The sequence below is a fragment of the Neofelis nebulosa genome, chromosome 7 (genome assembly GCF_028018385.1).
Source record: "Neofelis nebulosa isolate mNeoNeb1 chromosome 7, mNeoNeb1.pri, whole genome shotgun sequence".
Lineage (NCBI taxonomy): Eukaryota > Metazoa > Chordata > Mammalia > Carnivora > Felidae > Neofelis > Neofelis nebulosa.
Genome location: NC_080788.1, coordinates 81,538,601 through 81,556,560, shown reverse-complemented (window position 1 = coordinate 81,556,560; position 17,960 = coordinate 81,538,601). Strand labels below are relative to the sequence as shown.

Here is a 17,960-nt window from a genome sequence, read left to right as displayed (position 1 = left end):
TTGCATTCCCACGAACAGTCTGAGAGGATTCCCCTTTCTCTACATCCTTGCCAACACTCGTTTCTTGTGTTGTCAATTTTAGCCATTCTGACAATTGTGAGGTGGTATCATGGTTTTGATTTGTATTTCCCTGATGACGAGTGATGTTGAGCACCTTTTCATGTGTCTGTTGGCCATCTGTATGTCTTCTTTGGAGAAATGTCTGTTCATGTCTTCTGTCCATTTTTTAATTGGATTATTTGTGTGTGTGTGTGTGTGTGTGTGTTGAATTGTCTGAGTTTTTAATATTTTGAATGCTAACCCTTTATTGGATATGTCATTTGCAAATATCTTCTCCCATTCTATTGATTGCCTTTTAATTTTGTTGACTGTTTCCTTTGCTGTGCAGAAGCTTTTTATTTTCATATAGTTCCATTAGTTTATTTTTGCTTTTGTTTCCCTTGCCATAGGCCTCAGGGGACCTATCTAGAAAAGTTGCTATGGGCAGTGTCAAAGAAGTTACTGCCTATGTTCTTGTCTAGAATTTTTATGGTTTCAGGTCTCACATTTAGGCCTTTCATCCATTTTGAATTTATTTTTGTGTATGGTAAAAGAAGGCGGTCCAGTTTTATTCTTTTGCATATTGCTGTTTAGTTTTTCTAACACCGTTTGTAGAAGACACTGTCTTTGTACCATTAGATACTCTTTCCTGCTTTGTCAAAGATTAGTTGACTATACAGTTGTAGGTTTATTTTTGGGTTTTCTATTCTGTTCCATGGATCTATGTATCTATTTTTGTGCCAGTACCATACTGGTTTTTTTTGTTGTTGTTGTTTGTTTTTTTAACATTTATTTATTTTTGAGACAGAGACACAGCATGAACGGGGGAGGGGCAGAGAGAGAGGGAGACACAGAATCGGAAGCAGGCTCCAGGCTCTGAGCCATCAGCCCAGAGGCCGATGTGGGGCTCGAACTCACGGACCACGAGATCGTGACCTGAGCTGAAGTCGGACGCTTAACCGACTGAGCCACCCAGGCGCCCCAGTACCATACTGGTTTGGTTTTTTTTTGTTTTTTTTTCCTTTCTTTCTTTCTTTCTTTCTTTATTATTATTTTTTTTATTTTTTAATATATGAAATTTACTGTCAAATTGGTTTCCATACAACACCCAGTGCTCATCCCAAAAGGTGCCCTCCTCAATACCCATCACCCACCCTGCCCTCCCTCCCACCCCCCATCAACCCTCAGTTTGTTCTCAGTTTTTAACAGTCTCTTATGCTTTGGCTCTCTCCCACTCTAACCTCTTTTTTTTTTTTTTTTTTTTCCCTTCCCCTCCCCCATGGGTTTCTGTTACATTTCTCAGGATCCACATAAGAGTGAAACCATATGGTATCTGTCTTTCTCTGTACGGCTTATTTCACTTAGCATCACACTCTCCAGTTCCATCCACGTTGCTACAAAAGGCCATATTTCATTTTTTCTCATTGCCACGTAGTATTCCATTGTGTATATAAACCACAATTTCTTTATCCATTCATCAGTTGATGGACATTTAGGCTCTTTCCATAATTTGGCTATTGTTGAGAGTGCTGCTATAAACATTGGGGTACAAGTGCCCCTATGCATCAGTACTCCTGTATCCCTTGGATAAATTCCTAGCAGTGCTATTGCTGGGTCATAGGGTAGGTCTATTTTTAATTTTCTGAGGAACCTCCACACTGCTTTCCAGAGCGGCTGCACCAATTTGCATTCCCACCAACAGTGCAAGAGGGTTCCCGTTTCTCCACATCCTCTCCAGCATCTATAGTCTCCTGATTTCTTCATTTTGGCCACTCTGACTGGCGTGAGGTGGTATCTGAGTGTGGTTTTGATTTGTATTTCCCTGATGAGGAGCGACATTGAACATCTTTTCATGTGCCTGTTGGCCATCCGGATGTCTTCTTTAGAGAAGTGTCTATTCATGTTTTCTGCCCATTTCTTCACTGGGTTATTTGTTTTTCGGGTGTGGAGTTTGGTGAGCTCTTTATAGATTTTGGATACTAGCCCTTTGTCCGATGTGTCATTTACAAATATCTTTTCCCATTCCGTTGGTTGCCTTTTAGTTTTGTTGGTTGTTTCCTTTGCTGTGCAGAAGCTTTTTATCTTCATAAGGTCCCAGTAATTCACTTTTGCTTTTAATTCCCTTGCCTTTGGGGATGTGCCGAGTAAGAGATTGCTACGGCTGAGGTCAGAGAGGTCTTTTCCTGCTTTCTCCTCTAAGGTTTTGATGGTTTCCTGTCTCACATTCAGGTCCTTTATCCATTTTGAGTTTATTTTTGTGAATGGTGTGAGAAAGTGGTCTAGTTTCAACCTTCTGCATGTTGCTGTCCAGTTCTCCCAGCACCATTTGTTAAAGAGACTGTCTTTTTTCCATTGGATGTTCTTTCCTGCTTTGTCAAAAATGAGTTGGCCATACGTTTGTGGGTCTAGTTCTGGGGTTTCTATTCGATTCCATTGGTCTATGTGTCTGTTTTTATGCCAATACCATGCTGTCTTGATGATGACAGCTTTGTAGTAGAGGCTAAAGTCTGGGATTGTGATGCCTCCTGCTTTGGTCTTCTTCTTCAAAATTACTTTGGCTATTCGGGGCCTTTTGTGGTTCCATATGAATTTTAGGATTGCTTGTTCTAGTTTCGAGAAGAATGCTGGTGCAATTTTGATTGGGATTGCATTGAATGTGTAGATAGCTTTGGGTAGTATTGACATTTTGACAATATTTATTCTTCCAATCCATGAGCAGGGAATGTCTTTCCATTTCTTTATATCTTCTTCAATTACCTGCATAAGCTTTCTATAGTTTTCAGCATACAGATCTTTTACATCTTCGCTTAGATTTACTCCTAGGTATTTTATGCTTCTTGGTGCAATTGTGAATGGGATCAGTTTCTTTATTTGTCTTTCTGTTGCTTCATTGTTAGTGTATAAGAATGCAACTGATTTCTGTACATTGATTTTGTATCCTGCAACTTTGCTGAATTCATGTATCAGTTCTAGCAGACTTTTGGTGGAGTCTATCGGATTTTCCATGTATAATATCATGTCATCTGCAAAAAGCGAAAGCTTGACTTCATCTTTGCCAATTTTGATGCCTTTGATTTCCTTTTGTTGTCTGATTGCTGATGCTAGAACTTCCAGCACCGCTTAAACAACAGCGGTGAGAGTGGGCATCCCTGTCGTGTTCCTGATCTCAGGGAAAAAGCTCTCAGTTTTTCCCCATTGAGGATGATGTTAGCTGTGGGCTTTTCATAAATGGCTTTTATGATCTTTAAGTATGTTCCTTCTATCCTGACTTTCTCCAGGGTTTTTATTAAGAAAGGGTGCTGGATTTTGTCAAAGGCCTTTTCTGCATCGATTGACAGGATCATATGGTTCTTCTCTTTTTTTTTGTTAATGTGATGTATCACGTTGATCGATTTGCGAATGTTGAACCAGCCCTGCATCCCAGGAATGAATCCCACTTGATCATGGTGAATAATTCTTTTTATATGCTGTTGAATTCGATTTGCTAGTATCTTATTGAGAATTTTTGCATCCATATTCATCAGAGATATTGGCCTGTAGTTCTCTTTTTTTACTGGGTCTCTGTCTGGTTTAGGAATCAAAGTAATACAGGCTTCATAGAATGAGTCTGGAAGTTTTCCTTCCCTTTCTATTTCTTGGAATAGCTTGAGAAGGATAGGTATTATCTCTGCTTTAAACGTCTGGTAGAACTCCCCTGGGAAGCCATCTGGTCCTGGACTCTTATTTGTTGGGAGATTTTTGATAACCGATTCAATTTCTTCGCTGGTTATGGGTCTGTTCAAGCTTTCTATTTCCTCCTGATTGAGTTTTGGAAGAGTGTAGGTGTTTAGGAATGTGTCCATTTCTTCCAGGTTGTCCAATTTGTTGGCATATAATTTTTCATAGTATTCCCTGATAATTGTTTGTATCTCTGAGGGATTGGTTGTAATAATCCCATTTTCATTCCTGATTTTATCTATTTGGGTCATCTCCCTTTTCTTTTTGAGAAGCCTGGCTAGAGGTTTGTCAATTTTGTTTATTTTTTCAAAAAACCAACTCTTGGTTTCGTTGATCTGCTCTACGGTTTTTTTAGATTCTATATTGTTTATTTCTGCTCTGATCTTTATTATTTCTCTTCTTCTGCTGGGTTTAGGCTGCCTTTGCTGTTCTGCTTCTATTTCCTTTAGGTGTGCTGTTAGATTTTGTATTTGGGATTTTTCTTGTTTCTTGAGATAGGCCTGGATTGCAATGTATTTTCCTCTCAGGACTGCCTTCGCTGCATCCCAAAGCGTTTGGATTGTTGTATTTTCATTTTCGTTTGTTTCCATATATTTTTTAATTTCTTCTCTAATTGCCTGGCTGACCCACTCATTCGTTAGTAGGGTGTTCTTTAACCTCCATGCTTTTGGAGGTTTTCCACACTTTTTCCTGTGGTTGATTTCAAGCTTCATAGCATTGTGGTCTGAAAGTATGCATGGTATAATTTCAATTCTTGTAAACTTATGAAGGGCTGTTTTGTGACCCAGTATATGATCTATCTTGGAGAATGTTCCATGTGCACTCGAGAAGAAAGTATATTCTGTTGCTTTGGGATGCAGAGTTCTAAATATATCTGTCAAGTCCATCTGATCCAATGTATCATTCAGGGCCCTTGTTTCTTTATTGACTGTGTGTCTAGATGATCTATCCATTTCTGTAAGTGGGGTGTTAAAGTCCCCTGAAATGACCACATTCTTATCAATAAGGTTGCTTATGTTTATGAGTAACTGTTTTATATATCTGGGGGCTCCGGTATTTGGCGCATAGACATTTATAATTGTTAGCTCTTCCTGATGGATAGACCCTGTAATTATTATATAATGCCCTTCTTCATCTCTTGTTACAGCCTTTAATTTAAAGTCTAGTTTGTCTGATATAAGTATGGCTACTCCAGCTTTCTTTTGGCTTCCAGTAGCATGATAAATAGTTCTCCATCCCCTCACTCTCAATCTAAAGGTGTCCTCAGATCTCAAATGAGTCTCTTGTAGACAGCAAATAGATGGGTCTTGTTTTTTTATCCATTCTGATACCCTATGTCTTTTGGTTGGCTCATTTAATCCATTTACATTCAGTGTTATTATAGAAAGATACGGGTTTAGAGTCATTGTGATGTCTGTATGTTTTATGCTTGTAGTGATGTCTCTGGTACTTTGTCTCACAGGATCCCCCTTAGGATCTCTTGTAGGGCTGGTTTCGTGGTGACAAATTCCTTCAGTTTTTGTTTGTTTGGGAAGACCTTTATCTCTCCTTCTATTCTAAATGACAGACTTGCTGGATAAAGGATTCTCGGCTGCATATTTTTTCTGTTTAGCACACTGAAGATATCGTGCCAAGCCTTTCTGGCCTGCCAAGTTTCAAAGGAGAGATCAGTCACGAGTCTTATAGGTCTCCCTTTATATGTGAGGGCACGTTTATCCCTTGCTGCTTTCAGAATTTTCTCTTTATCCTTGTATTTTGCCAGTTTGACTATGATATGTCGTGCAGAAGAACGATTCAAGTTACGTCTGAAGGGAGTTCTCTGTGCCTCTTGGATTTCAATGCCTTTTTCCTTCCCCAGTTCAGGGAAGTTCTCAGCTATAATTTCTTCAAGTACCCCTTCAGCACCTTTCCCTCTCTCTTCCTCCTCTGGGATACCAATTATGCGTATATTATTTCTTTTTAGTGTATCACTTAGTTCTCTAATTTTCCCCTCATACTCCTGGATTTTTTTATCTCTCTTTCTTTCAGCTTCCTCTTTCTCCATAACTTTATCTTCTAGTTCACCTATTCTCTCCTCTGCCTCTTCAATCCGAGCCGTCGTGGTTTCCATTTTGTTTTGCATTTCGTTTAAAGCGTTTTTCAGCTCCTCGTGACTGTTCCTTAGTCCCTTGATCTCTGTAGCAAGAGATTCTCTGCTGTCCTGTATACTGTTTTCAAGCCCAGCGATTAATTTTATGACTATTATTCTAAATTCACTTTCTGTTATATTATTTAAATCCTTTTTGATCAGTTCATTAGCTGTTGTTATTTCCTGGAGATTCTTCTGAGGGGAATTCTTCCGTTTGGTCATTTTGGATAGTCCCTGGAGTGGTGAGGACCTGCAGGGCACTTCCCCCGTGCTGTGGTGTATAACTGGAGTTGGTGGGCGGGGCCGCAGTCCAACCTGATGTCTGCCCCCAGCCCACCGCTGGGGCCACAGTCAGACTGGTGTGTGCCTTCTCTTCCCCTCTCCTAGGGGTGGGATTCACTGTGGGGTGGCGTGGCCCGTCTGGGCTACCTGCACACTGCCAGGCTTGTGGTGCTGGGGATCTGGCGTATTAGCTGGGGTGGGTAGGCAAGGTGCACGGGGGCAGGAGGGGCAGGCTTAGCTCGCTTCTCCTTAGGTGATCCACTTCAGGAGGGGCCCTGTGGCAGCGGGAGGGAGTCAGATCCGCTGCCGGAGGTTTGGCTCCGCAGAAGCACAGAGTTGGGTGTTTGCGCGGAGCGAGCAAGTTCCCTGGCAGGAACTGGTTCTCTTTGGGATTTTGGCTGGGGGATGGGCGGGGGAGATGGCGCTGGCGAGTGCCTTTGTTCCCCGCCAAGCTGAGCTCTGCCGTCCTGGGGCTCAGCAGCTCTCCCTCCCTTTGTCCTCCAGCCTTCCCGCTTTCTGAGCAGAGCTGTTAACTTATGACCTCCCAGACGCTAAGTCACGCTTGCTGTCGGAACACAGTCCGTCCGGCCCCTCCGCTTTTGCCAGCCCGACTCGGGGGCTCTGCTTGGCCGGCGAGCCACCCCTCCGCCCCGGCTCCCTCCCGCCAGTCCGTGGAGCGCGCACCGCCTCGCAGCCCTTCCTACCCTCTTCTGTGGGCCTCTCGTCTGCGCTTGGCTCTGGAGACTCCATTCTGCTCATCCTCTGGCGGTTTTCTGGGTTCTTTAGGCAGGTGTAGGTGGAATCTAAGTGATCAGCAGGACGCGCGGTGAGGCCAGTGTCCTCCTACGCCGCCATCTTCCGGAACTCCCCAGTACCATACTGTTTTGATCCATACAGCTTTGTTATATAATTTGAAGTCCGGAACTGTGATGCCTCCAGTTTTCCTTTTTCAAAATTGTTTTGGCTATTCAGGGTCTTTTCTGGTCCCATACAAATTTTAGGATTGTTGGTTCTAGTTCTGTGGAGAATACTGTTGATACTTTTATAGAGTTTGCATGAAATGTGTAGATTGCTTTGGGTAATATAGATATTTCCACGGTATTTATTCTACTAACCCATAAGCATGGAATGTTTTTCCGTTTCTTTGTGTCCTCTTCAATTTCTTTCTTTAGTGTTCTATAGTGTTAGGAGTATAGATCTTTTACTTCTTTGGTTAGGTTTATTCCTAGGTATCTTATGATTTTTGGTGCAATTGTAAATGGGATTGATTCCTTGATTTCTTTCTGCTGCTTCATTATTGGTGTATAGAAATGTCACATATTTCTGTATGTTGGTTTTATATTCTGTGACTTTATTGAAATCATATATTTGTTCTAGCAATTTTTTGGTGGAGTCTTTTGGGTTTTCTATATAGAGTCATGACATCTGCAAATAGTGAAAGTTTGACTTGTTCCTTGTCAATTTGGATACCTTTTTTTTTTTTTATTGTCTGATTTCTGAGACTAGGACTTTCAGTACTATGTTGAATAACATTGTTGACAGTGGATATCCCTGTCTTGTTCCTGACCATAGAGGAAAATCTCTAAGTTTTTCCCCATTGAGGATGATCTTAGCTCTATCATCTTTTTTATCTTGAGGTATGTTCCCTCTGTTTCTACTTTGTTGAGGGTTTTTATCATGAAAGCTATTGTACTTTGTTAAGTGCTTTTGCTGCATCTATTTAGAGGATCATATGGTTCTTATTCCTTTCTTTCATTAATGTGGTGTATCATGTTGACTGATTTGTGAATATTGAACCACTCTTGCAGCCCAGGAATAAATCCCATTTGAGCATGGTGAATGATTCTTTTAATTTACTTTTGGATTCAATATGCTAGTATCTTGTTGAGAATTTTTGCATCCATGTTCATCGGGGATATTGGCCTGTAATTCTCTTTTTTAGTGAAGACTTTTATGCTTTTGGAATCAGGGTAATACTGGTCTCATAGAATGAGTTTGGAAGTTTTCCTTCCATTTCTATTTTTTGAAATAATTTGAGAAAAACAGGTATTAACTCTTCTTTAAATGTTTGGTAGAATTCACTTGTGAAACCATCTGGCCCTGGACTTTTGGTTGTTGGGAGAATTTTTGATTACTAATTCAGTTTCTTTGCTAAAAGAGACTAGTTATCAGGCTGTTCAAGTTTTCTATTTCTTCCTGTTTCAGTTTTGGTGGTTTATATGTTTCTAGGAGTTTATCCATTTCTTCCAGATTGTCTGATTTGTTGGCATATATTTTCCATAATATTCTCTTATGATTGTATATCTGTGGGACTGGCTGTTATTTCTCCTATCTTATTCATGATTTTAAAAATTTAGGTCCTTTCTCTTTTTTTGTTGATGAGTCTGACTGGAGACTAATCAATTTTATTGATTTTTCTCAAAGAACCAGTTCCTGGTTTAATTGATCTCTTCTATTGTTTTTTTTTCAATTTCTGTATCATTTATTTATGCTATCATCTTGATCATTACCTTCCTTCTGCTGTCTTTAGTCTTCATTTGTTGTTATTTTTCTAGCTCCTTTAGATGTATGGTTAGGTTATTTCTTGGAGATTTTTCTTGCTTTTTGAGGTACACTTGTATTGCTTTAAACTTCCCTCTTAGAACTGCTTTTACTGAGTCCCAAAGGTTTTGAATACTTGTGTTTTCATTTTCATTTTTTTCAATATACTTCTTTATTTCTTCAATGACATCCTGGCTGGCCCATTCATTGTTTAGTAGCATGTTATTTAACCTTCACATATTTGTGGTCTTTCCACATTTTTCTTGTGGTTGACTTCTAGTTTCATAGTATTGTGGTCAGAAAAGGTGTGTGGTATGATTTCAATATTTTTAAAATTTTTGAGACTTGTTTTGTGATATAATAGATGATTTAGTCTGGAGAATGTTCCATATGCACTTGAAAAGAATGCATATTCTGCTGTTTTAGCATGGAATGTTCTAATATGTCCATTAAATTCCTTTGGTCCAGTTTGTCGTTCAAAGCCATTGTTGCCTTGCTGATTTTCTGCTAAGATATCCATTGACACAAGTTTATAAGTGTGTGTGGGGTGTTAAAGTACCCTACAATTATTGTATTATTATAGATTAATTCCTTTTTGATTGTTATTAACTATTTTATTTAGCTGGGTGCTCCCATAGTAGGTGCACAAATATTTATAATTGTTATATCTTCTTCTTGAATTGTCCCCTTTATTATGATATAGTGCCCTTCTTTGTCTCTTGTTATAGTCTTTGTTTTAAAGTCTAGTTTGTCCAATATATTGCTACTTCAGCTTTCTTTTGACATCCATTTTCATGATAAATGTTTCTTCATCCCCTCACTTTCAATCTGCAGATATCTTTAGGTCTGATAAGAGTTTCTTATAGGCAGCATATTGTTGGGTCTTATTTGTTTGTTTGTTCATTAATCCATTCTATTACCCTGTGTCTTTTGATTTGGAGTGTTTAGTCCATTTACATTCAGTGTAATTACTGATAGATATGTATTTATTCCCATTTTGTTACTTGTTTTGTGATTATTTTTGTGATTCTTCTCTGATCCTTTCGTGTCTTTTTTTCTTTCATGATTTTCTGGTTTTCTTTAGTGATATATTTGGATTTATTTCTGTTTATTCTTTCATGTCAGTATGACACCTATTGTTACCATTAGGTCTGTATCTAGCATCTTTTGCATATAGCAGTCTATATTAAGTTGATGGTCATTTAAGTTTGAACCCACTGTTTACTCCTCTTCATGTTTTAGGGGTATGGTGTCATATTTAAATCCTTTTATTTTGTGAGTTCCTTGACTGATTTCTTATAGAAATATTCATTTTTGTTACTTTTTTGTTTCCCATATTCATAATATCATTTTTGGCCTTTCTTTTCCACTTAAAGAGTTTCTCTCTCTCTCCCCTTTTCTTTTTTTTTTTTTTTTTTGTATTTTTGAGAGGAGGCAGTGAGTGGAGGGGCAGAGGGAGAGGGAGAGAAATAATCTTAAGCAGGTTCCACACTTAATGTGGAGCCCAATGTAGGGCTCCATCTCATGACCATGAAATAATGACCTGAGCCGAAATCAAGATTCAGACACTTAACCAACTGAGCCACTCAGATGCCCCAAAAGCATCCTCTATAATATTTCATGCAGGACTGGTTTAGTGGTTATGAACTCTTTTAGTGTTTGTTTATCTGGGAAACCCTTTATCTCTGCTTCTATTCTGAATGATAGCCTTGCTGGATAGAGTATTCTTGGCTTCTTGGCCACAGGTTTTTCTCATTCAGCACTTTTGAGTATATCATGGCACTCCTCTCTAGCTTGGAAAGTTTCTACTGATAAATCTGCTGATAGCCTTATGGGGTTTCCTTTGTATGTAACTGTCTTATTTTGTCTTGCTACTTTTATTATTTTTTCTTTGTCACTGTAATTTTGACATTTTAACTATAAAATGTCTTGGTGTGGCTCAGCTTTTGTTGATTTTGATGGGAGTTTTCTGTGCCTCCTGGATCTGGGTATGTGTTTCCTCCCCCAGATTAGAGAAGTATTCAGCTATTATTTCTTCAAATAAATTCTCTGCCCCCTTTTCTCTCTCTTCTTCTGGGACTCCTATCATATGAATGTTATTATATTTGATGGAAACACTGAATTCTGTAAGTCTATTCTCATGTATCATAATTCTTTTTTTCTCTCTTTTGGTCAGCATGATTACTTTCCATTACTCTATCTTCTGTACTCTACTCCTTAATTCATTCCTCTGCTTTTTCCAGTATGCTTTTCATTCTATCAGGAGTGTTTCTCATTTTACTTATTGAGCCCTTTATCCCTACTATCTTATTCTTTATTTCTGTGTTAAAAGTCTCACTGATGTCCTCCACTCTTTTCTCAAGTCCAGTGAGTATCCTTATGATTATTGCTTTAAATTCTCCATCAGCCATGTTACTTACATCTCTTTTGCTTAGATCTTTGGCTGTGGCCTTGTTCTTTTCTTTCATTTGGGACAAATTTCTCTGTCTTCTCATTTTGTTTAAGTCTCTGTGCCTGTTTCTGTTTTAGGAAAGTAAACTATATATCCTGTTATTGAGGTAATGGCTTAATGAAGAAGAGGCCCTGTAGTGTCCTGCAGTATGGTGTCCCCTGTTCCTCAGGGCCTGGCACTTCTGTGAGTGTCTCCAATCTGTGCTGCATGCACTCTGCTATTGTTTGCTGACTGCTTTATCCTTCAGGCCAGCCATCTGCAGAGGCTCTCTCTGCCCGTTGTGGATAGTGTTTTGTCCCTAGCCTGAATGTGGCACATTTTAACTAGGTGTGCTTCGGTCTGCATGTGAAATGAAACCTGTTGTCAACAGGATGAGAACTGAGACTCTGTAAAATTCCCCATTGGGAGATGTGGTTGAGCAAGTTAGTAGCAAGTGTCCAGTGCTGCTCTTGTCCCCGCAGGTGGCCCTGTGATTATGCTGATGGGCGGGAGAGGGAAATAGCACTGGCCAGTTCCTTTGTTCCCAGAAAACTCTCTTCATGAACATTGCCTGTCTGTGGCAGCTCCAAGAAGAGCAAATAACCTCCCCACTGTGTGCACCAGGCACTCTTCAGATTGCTGTTTCTAGGCTGTATGTCCACAGGTTGTTTGCCTTGTCTTCTCTTCAGGAGCTTCCCCAGCACCTCTAGGCTCTCCCAGAGCCAAATCCATTGACCTTTAGAACTCCAGGCTGAAGCCTCGCTGGTTGCAAGATCTCACAAAATTCAGCCTCTCTTGCTATCCAAACCAGTTGTTATGTGGAGTTGCCTTCCATGTACACCCCTGTGTGCTAGTTTCTCATCCTTCTCTGCAACTACAGCTCCCTCCCCACAGCAGTGGCCAGGATCTGCTTCTCTCCCAAACCATGGCTCCACACTTCCTACCTTCTTTGATGTGGCCTCTTCTCTACCTTTAGTTGTGGAGTTTATTCTGCCAGTCTTCAGGTCACTTTCTGGGGTATTCAGGATTATTTGATAGTTATCTAAATGTATCTGTGGAATGAGGTGAACCTAGGTGCTTTTACTCTGCTGCCATCTTCCTCTCCCACATTACACAAAGATACAGCTCTTTGAAATATGGCATATGTGAGTTTAAGTATTTAATAAGACTTACTTCCAGCCTTAGTTTTTACTGCTCTGCTATGGTGGTATTTTCATGTTACAGAATAATTGTTGAAGACATTTTAATATTTTGCAAATCTGGGCTGCAATAAAATATAAGACTCATTATTATTCATGTAATTTTATATAAGAAAAAAATGCTTCTAGGAGAACTATATTGATTGTAAGATGCATACTAATTTGAAAGGTGTTAAAATGTGGATAAAATGTGCATCAATGACATGTTATTACTAATTCTAAATGATATGATATGAGTTTACAATAAGTGACTCATAAATACAAAAAAATGTTTAAACCATGTCAAAGGAAAAGGGGACACATTAAAAAAAACAGAGAATACTTGAATTTAGCTTTGAATTTCCTGGAAGGCTAGACAGAATATATGTATAAATACACACACACACACACACACACACACACACACTATACTATTTATCAAATGATTAAAAGGATTTTGCCTCCTCAAAACATGAACTTTTTTTTTTTTTTTTTTTTTTAAAGAACTGAGTTATAAAAAGAATGCTGATTTGGAACATATATAAAGAGCTGTAAGCAATGTAAAGGCCATTGTCTTCAACAACAGTTTTAAAGAATATATAGAAATGCTTTCATTTGACAATTTCTTTAACCTTTGAAAGCAGAAAGCATGAGTGAAGATTTGGCCAATATCTTTAGAAATTTTGAAATAAAATTATTTAAATTGCTTGACCAACATTTCACACTAAAGAACATCTTTAATAGGAATGCTGTGCCAACTATGACAAACGTAGCAGTGAGATTTGCTAAGCTTTATATTACCCTGAAAAGCCACAATTATTTGAAATTTAATTGGTACTGAAAATCATTTTTATGGATGGCAGAAGAAAAGCACACATTTTAGCTGTTTTTAGATTGAGCTGTTTAAGATCAACAGTATTATAATTATAATAAAAGCTGTTACATGACCAAAGCTAATTCAGATTATGCATTAAGCCCATGAGTTGCGTTTGGTGTTTTATATTTCTTTCCCTTTTTAAAAAGATCATTGTTACCGAAATTTTCAAACATGTGCAAAAAGTACACACAATATTATAGTGAACACTTCATCTATTGCCCAACTTGCACAATGATCAATTCATGGCCATTTTGGTTTCTTTCATGCCATTACCTCTGCTTATTTTGAAGGAACCCTAGATATTATAATATGTAATTTCTAAAGATCTTTCTCCAAGATAAGGACTCGCTTTTTAAATACAACCACATTAGTATTGTCATACCTAAAAAAATTATTAATTCCTTAATATCATAGCCACTTAGGGTGTACTTTGCTTCAGTTGTCTTATTAATTGTGTCTATAAATGGATTGTTTGCTGAATCAAGATCACAGAGACAAGAGACAAGAATGGCTGGGTGTCTGTTGCTGCCCTTCTCAATCTCTGAACGGTCATGTCATCAAAAATATGGACTGAGTGCCTACAGTGGCAGGTGCCGTGGCTGCTAGGGAAACAAAGATGAACGCAACAAAATTCTGCAGTCAAAGGATACATCATCCGCTGCATAGGAGGGAGTAAGTCCTCATTCCTGGGAATTCCTCTCATATTGAATCTAAATTCCTCATTTGCAGCCTATTTTGTCTTTTTGTTTGTTTGTTTATTTATTTTTGAGAGAGAGAGAGTGAGCGTGGGTGGGGGAGGGGCAGAGAAAAGGAGACAGAGGATCCAAAGCAGGTTCCTTGCTGTGAGCGTAGGGCCTGATGTGGGGCCTGAACTCATGACCTGAGCCGAAATCAAGATTTGGCATCATAGCCAACTGAACCACCCAGGTGCCCCCCTATTTCTTGTTTTTGTTTTTAGTGGACAAGGAACAATATCACTACAGACTGTTATTCTGTATTTATTTTTGGTTTTTAGGGGTGAGCTTTCTTTATTGTTTTTACTTTGTTGTTATTTTTTGTTTTTGTTTGTTTCTACTTTTCTGTCTTTCATCTCCTCTCCTCCCGTGTATCTGCTAAGCATGTATGCTGTGTAACAGTGTAACTATAACACACTCCATTATGCAGTTAATTGGAAGACATAAGATGTGTATCTACTACCTAGGGGGATTAACCCCAAATGGCTGATTTGACAAAACAATCCTTGAACTTGTATTTCCTTAGAAACAGTGTGATTTGAGTTGAAATTAAAAGACACGCTTTATAGTGTTGAGAGTATAAATAACATCATTGTTATGTTTTAAAGTAATTTCATATCTATTATTTCTTTACCCTTTCTATAATCCGATGAGTTATAAGGACAAGTATCATTATCTTTATTTGGCAGGTGAAAAAAACGCAGCACTAAGAAATTACGCTGTGTAAAGAATACATACAAAGATAGAAAGGGGCCAAGCTGAGAGACTGGTTATCTAGACTTATTCTGTGTTCCTCTACTGGTTTCTGATGTTTTTATGAAATCATGTAACACTGACTGTACTTTGATAGAAGAGGAGAGGACTGACATGTCCAGTATATGCATATTGGTCATTTTGACCTTCTTTCTCACTCCCCTTCTCAAAGCCCACTGATAAAACCCTTCCTACATGGGCAGCAGACCTTCCCAGACGACTCCGCTGATTGACCAAGGACAGACATCTGAACCTAGATTAACAGTGGGCTCTTTCTCCAAGAAATTTGAAACTGGCTTATAGAAACCATTTAGCATTGTAGCAGTGGCTCTTGAATAAGGAATATATGAATTCAAGGTTGACCCATGGACAAGTTAAGCCAGGAAAGTTGGTGATGACAAAGAGAAGAGTAAATTAAATGGGCTTTTACTTCTGGTCAAGTGATCATTCCCTTTTTAAAAAATTTTTATTTTAAAGTAATCTCTACACCCAATGTGGGGCTCAAACCCACAGACCTGAGATCAAGAGTCGCATGCTCCACCCACTGGGCCAGCCACATGCCCATATTCCCTTTTGAGGCCACTTCCTGGCTGGGAGATATGTGGTATTCATTCTATGAATTCCCTTTTTCTTAAGTATTTGAGTGGATTTCAATTCCTTACAATCAAATGAGTCCCAAGATGCAATCAAATGCTTTATTTAGGCAAAAGGAAATCATCTTAAGAGATTTGTCCTGGGGCTTTTACTGTTTTTCTAAACAGAGATGGAGTTTATATTGATGTTTTCACCTTTCCAGTGGTAGATGGAGTGTCTGTGGATTTCCTGTGGAGAAGTAAGAAGTGGAACTTTCAGTGCTTCTCCAGTTGATTTCAGATCTGTAGGAGTTGGAGGGAAGGACTGTGCCACGATTCTCACTTCTGGGGGCTTCAGAGCAGCCTTGAAGCCAGTGGTGCTCCTCTCTGGTTGCCCCTAAGGGATAGTAGACTTCCTCCTGAGCAGGCTCACACTTTGAGATTTCTGTTGTGCAGAGTCCTTGTTAGCTCCTTCCTCACTCCTACTCCCTGACATCTGGGATCCTAGAAACCTCAGAATTCAACATTTCTTCATAGGTATTTTATTTCCTTAACAACAACAACAACAACAATTTAGCAATGCATTGCCACTCACTAAGGATTTATTGTGTTACTATAATGGACATTGTGGTTGTCTGTGTGATGTTCCTATCACCTTTCCCCATGTATGACACCTCGCTAATGAGTCTCCCCAGTTTTACACATCAGTGCATGGCATTCACCTGTCTACAATGGCTAGTTTGAGGATCTCCAAAGCTGGGACTCTTGTTCATTGTGAGATGTCATGTTGTCTCTTCCTGGATGTTAAAGAGAAATTGTGTTGCCCTGGTAGCTGCTTGCAAGCATCTTTCAACAGTGGGAGAAGCCAGCCAGAAGAAGAGGCAACGTAGGGAGTAAGGCAGAGCCAGGAAAGCTGCAGAGAAGTCTAGCCAGATCTTATGTGAACAATGCCTGAGGCTTACTTTTCCTATGGACTTTTTGTTACAGGTGCCAATGAATTCCCATTATTATTTAAGCCAGTTTGAATTCAATTCTGTGTTATTTTCAGCATAAGATATTCTGATAGATACAGAGCTTTTAAATTCATTTACTTCTCTCAAACTTTGGGTTACTGATTTCACATTCAAATATTAGCACCTTCAGGGGCACCTGGGTGGCTCAGTCGATTAAATGTCCAACTTTGGCTCAGGTCATGATCTTGTGGTTCATGGGTTCGAACCCTGCATCAGGCTCTGTGCTGATCGCTGGGAGCCTGGAGCGCACTTCAGATTCTGTGTCTCCCTCTCTCTGCCCCTCCCCCACTCACACTCTGTCTCTGTCTCTTAAAATAAGTAAACACTAACAAATATCAAATATTAGCACCTTAAAGGGACTAACACAGCACTACCTATTTCCCATATATATTTTGCCTTCAGGACAACCTTATGAGATAGATAATACTATTATTCAATTTCCACTTTTCAGATGAAGATACTTGGGTGCTGAGAGAGTGTGACTTCTCTAAAGATACAAAACCTATAAGCAACAGGAAAGTCTGAATTTGAGCCTATTGTACATACCATATTGTATCTATTCATTATAGGGAAGAAATTAAAGATAAAATTCAGCTTTGTAGAGGGTGGCAGAAATCACTCATATTTGTGAAATACTTTAAATATTTCCAAAGCATATTTGACTCTATGTTACCACCATTTGACAAGTATCAACAGCAGGTGCTGACTGATATGGAGACCATACAAAGATACTTCCTAGGAAATAAGTCAAGGTGTCTTTATCTAACTAATGCAAATAGAAGAAAGTGGTACACAGTGAAAAGATCAACACTGTTCTCCATCATAGACATACCGTGTAAGCCTCTGGCTCTTCCAGAGAGGGCTTCATTATCATTGCCTATAATTAAGGCTGAATGACTGAGGTGCACATTAGGACGTGTAGGAAGTGTCACTGGGGGGAAGAGGCAGAACCAATACCCTCACCCACCCAAACCCAGCTGGATCTTTATGATCAGATCATCAATCTCAGTGTTACAAAAACTGACCATAGAGACTGATATAAAATAAGCATCAACATACCATCTTCTTTTTTCTTTCTAGTTTTAAAAATATGGAACATTTTTGCAAATTTGCATGTCATCCTTGCATAGGGGCCGTGCTAATCTCTGAATTATTCCAGTTTTAGTATATGTGCTGCTTAAGGGAGCACCACACCCTCTTCTCCCTAGGCTAGCACAGTCCGGTTTGAGACCTTTCTGGCCTTAGAGCTGCAGAATTAGAGCAAGGGTCCATCACCCTGATGTCTCTGAGAATCTTAGAAGCCCTGACTAACTATAAGTCTGTCAGAGTGATGATTATAATTTTACAGATGGGTAAGTTAAGATAATTAAGTTGGGGGAGGTCAAAATTATGTGGCCTCCAAGTGCATTACAGAACTGGTAACAGAACTGAATGAAAACTGAGGTATTTCGACTGGCTTTTCAATCCTCGTTTAACTAGGATGCATTACCTTTTCACTCACAGGAAGTTACCTAAGCCAATTATGTTGTAAGTGAAGCCCAGAATAAAAATTAGGAACATCATTAGAGGGTCAGGCTGTGCCTTTAAGTATAAAACCCAAAAAGAGTTAAGCCTGGTTGTGTTGGTAGTAATTAATGTTGAAGAGCTGGTAATGAGACTTGACACACAGTTTAATCAGACTGTCTGGTGGTAACC

The 17,960-nt window shown here is 39.2% G+C and overlaps 1 non-coding gene across 1 annotated transcript; it reads right to left on the bottom strand.

Annotated features, from left to right (window-relative positions):
• Positions 1–17,349: 17,349 nt before the first annotated feature.
• Positions 17,350–17,454, bottom strand: LOC131518351 (U6 spliceosomal RNA). Its single transcript, XR_009265040.1, has one exon. It is a non-coding gene; the product is annotated as a U6 spliceosomal RNA (small nuclear RNA).
• Positions 17,455–17,960: the final 506 nt, after the last annotated feature.